Raw genomic sequence first — 3,925 nt, forward strand, 5'->3', positions numbered from 1 at the left:
AAAGAAAAAAAAAATTGCCCCATTTTAAAATTTGAAGTGTGCACATTTTTTAACATTATATATTAAACTTGGTTTGTGGAAATACAGCCTATGACATCAAAATTCAGTAAAGATAATCAGAACAGACGAACTGGCAACACTGAGGAAAAAAAGACGCTGGACCTGCGTAGCAGTAGGTAGGTGTGTACAATCTGCCCTTACCGTTGTTCATTTGAGCATAGTTTACGTGGCACGTAAGAATGCTTTTACAAAGAGCTTGTTTAAGTGTGTTGGTTCTTAATTAAAAACAATTGAACTGTGTGAACGAAGTATTAATTAATAGTTTTGTTTTTAAGCTTGGAAAGACCATGAAAGAAGCATCCACGATACTCACCAGATCTCAATGCTTCATGTTTCTTCCTATTTCCAGGACTCAAACTCGCTTCAAAATGAAAGAGATAAGACGCCATTCTTGACAGCCAACAAGACGCGACAAGGCATTTGAACTCCATCCCAAAAGAAGATATCTTTCAAACTATCCAAGACATGTATAGCATATCTCAGCATTATGTGAGGTGACTATTTTCAAGCCAAATAAGGTCACTTTCGTAAATATTGCATCTACTTTAACGTTACACGACTATTCACTTAACTTTATTGTCACAGGTTGTATTTATGAAAGCTCTGGATAGAGATGGAGTGATTTTTTTGCTTCTTAAGAACATAAACCAAACTTTATTAAGACAAAAGTAAAAGAAGGGGTTCATATTGGTTTAATGAATAAAAACAGAATGTCATGAACAGAAGCAGAGAGATTTCCTGGGTGGCATCAATGTACACTTCTAATATGAAGATTGGGTCTACTACAAAATCGATACGTGATGAACCATTTTGGTTTTGGTATATGAAGCAAGCGTATAAAAGTTCCAACGGTTTAGTTTAAACGACAGCAAAGACGAAGTTTTTTGTACAGAGGTATTTCAAAATATTCATTTTCAAAAGTATTTTAGGAAAAATACAGTAAACTCCCGGTTACCGGCGATCGGATTATCCGCGGATTATGTCACATTTTTTTTCTTAACTGTCATTAAATGTATTTTAACCTAGTTATTGTTCGCTTTTAGCATAATTATTATTTTTTTTTTTACATTCAATGTTAGTAGACGCAATGTAGCAATGTTTTTAGCTATACTTTAAATGTATCTGTGTGTATTATTTAAATTTTTTAGCTATTGTATACACTAGGTATCCTTTTTTACCTATTAATTGGATTATCCGCGGTTTACTTGCCACCCTATTCCGCGGATAATCGAGAGTTTACTGTATGCCGAAAGTACGCCATGTCAACATATAGTTTTCAATCAAGCAACTGTTGGTGTTTCTACTCTCCTCTGCAGTTTTGTATCTATCATTATTTACATCACTATGAAATGCTAAAGATCTGCACGTTGGCCACAATAACCATAATGTATTAATGTAATCTCATTTCCGTAGCTCCTTCTGCTTTAAGACAGTGTTAATTTAATTAATTTGATAACACTACACGGAATGCGTTTTCTGTCGCACGCGATTAATTCAGCAAACTTTGTAAAATCCCACTTCAAGATAATTAAACATGTTTAAGTTTCGTATTCCTTCTCATCGTGTACATAGTCTTAACGATATTATTTAATTAAACTTTAGTTAAATATTTGTACTTAAAGCCTCATTTTGTGCAGCTTCTAGCTCTTTCAAGATTTAATCTTTTGAATACCATACTTGTGTGTCCTTTTTATTTCTTCTGTATTTCAACAGAACAGAAAATTTTCTTGAAATTCAAAAGAAGAACAAAATGTTAAATTGTTTTGAAGTTTAACTTTACGTGAAAAGACGGTAAAATTTTTCACCGTCATGCATTGTTATCCTTCGTATAATACAGAAATTTTAGTAAAAACTCTCTTAGAAATTGCTTTTTTTTTTCTCTTGAAGAATTAATATATCTCACTAATTTCATTTTGACATGGATTGGTGTTAGTTATATTTGTAAATAGAACTATAACCAATAAACGGTTTTGCACAACGTAAGTGAGTCAAATAAAGTCACTCTACAGTTCTTGTTTTATTATCTATCTATAGTTGATGACTGTTCCGTGTATTATAGTGCAACTTTGCGTTTTTATCAGGAATGAATTAAAGATCTAATGAGACTGAAATGTATTTTTACAAATTCTATAACAAGTAATTTTTTTTGTGATTAATTTGTCGTAATCTAGCTAAATTTGGCGTTTATTAAATTATCTTTCATCTAAAATTATTGTAATAACGTAACCTGTAAATAGTTTCTTGTAATGAATATACAGCCCCCGTACATTCGGCTGAAGTATACGGTCCCCTCATTTCTGAATGATAAAATTTGTGAATGGAAAGAAATAAGAAAGTGTAGAACGGAGTAGGATTTTCTGGAAGATCTGAGAAGCTCTCTTTCCATGTCTATAAATAGCCGTGCCGCATGATAAGAAGTCAGTCTCGAGTTAGTTTTGGCTTGTGAAACGTGCCAAAACTAACTCAAGTTATGTAAAGTATTAACTTTCAGAACTATGAAAACTAATTATGAAAACTAAATGTTATAACAGAGAAAAAAAAGTCTTTCAAAATCAAAGTAATAATCCTTGATTTCGAAAACTTTATTTTAAATAAAAAAATTTTGAAAAAAAAATAGAACCGACTTCAAAATTGCTCTAAAAAGTGAAAAATAATTTTATTCTTTAAACACCATCGATAATGCTTTTAAACATAATTTTTGAAGTTGGCGCAAAAACAAAACGTAAAATCCAGTGTAACCATGCTTCGTTCATATTTTTTTCAGAAAAGCATCCAAAGTTACGAATGAAAGATTTATATCGTTATTTAAATATGCTGTCATCAATGCATAATGTATGTGATAGTGAAGAAACTGGGCCTGGTTAAATTTATAGTTATAGTTGAGTTACGGCTGTGAATGATTTTATCTATCGTTTTTGCGCCAACTTCAAAAATTATGTTTAAAAGCATTATCGATGGTGTTTAAAGAATAAAATTATTTTTCACTTTTTAGAGCAATTTTGAAGTCGGTTCTATTTTTTTTTCAAAATTTTTTTATTTCATTCTTTTTAGTGTAAATGTAGGTATTTCAGAAATAGTAAGAAGTTACTATCACGAAACTTCGCCTTATTTTTTTCATAAAAATGCTCCATACTAAAAAAAAAAATTATAAACACGCATTAAACTTTAGGCGATTGGCACTAAAAACTTATCTTTGTTCCTCTCGGGAATTCATGTGTAGTTAATTTAATTATAACCATTTAAGTATTACGTTTTCCCTAACTAGTTTCCATGTCACAGCATACAAGTTGCTTGTTATGCAATCCTGTATTTTCTTATTTATCCCTGATCATCTGTTATTGGCGTAGATGATAACGATAAAAATACTACTGTGTAGTTGAGGCAAACCAAATGGTAGCATTGTGAAGGTTAAGCAGATCCTAATGACTGCATCATCTCGCTTCTACGTTAGGTTTACCCCCACTATGGATCAATAGCACTGAAGATGGGAAGATTTCGATAATTCACATAGGCTTACTATAATTCAGCAGGATTACCAAAATCAAATTATTTATGCCAAAAATGAGACGACAGCACCAGATTCCCGATTATCGAAATATCCCCCTGAAGAAACTTTATGCTTGCTTCAGAGAAGCCTTCATTCAAAATTATCGCTACAATTACTATTAATGTTACTGTCGTATGGCACCAAACTTTCATAACAATGGGTTTTATATTTAATCATTTAATAGGGAAATTGCATGAAATTTGTTGTTTTTTGCCCATAACTTTTTTTCTAAAGGACAAATATGGTCAAGCAAAGTAATGGGTCCTAAGTTGAGCCATCCCCTATCCATTAAAAAAAGAATCATCAAAATCGGTTCAC

Source organism: Uloborus diversus, unplaced genomic scaffold (genome assembly GCF_026930045.1).
Source record: "Uloborus diversus isolate 005 unplaced genomic scaffold, Udiv.v.3.1 scaffold_11, whole genome shotgun sequence".
In the NCBI taxonomy this organism is placed as follows: Eukaryota; Metazoa; Arthropoda; class Arachnida; order Araneae; family Uloboridae; genus Uloborus; species Uloborus diversus.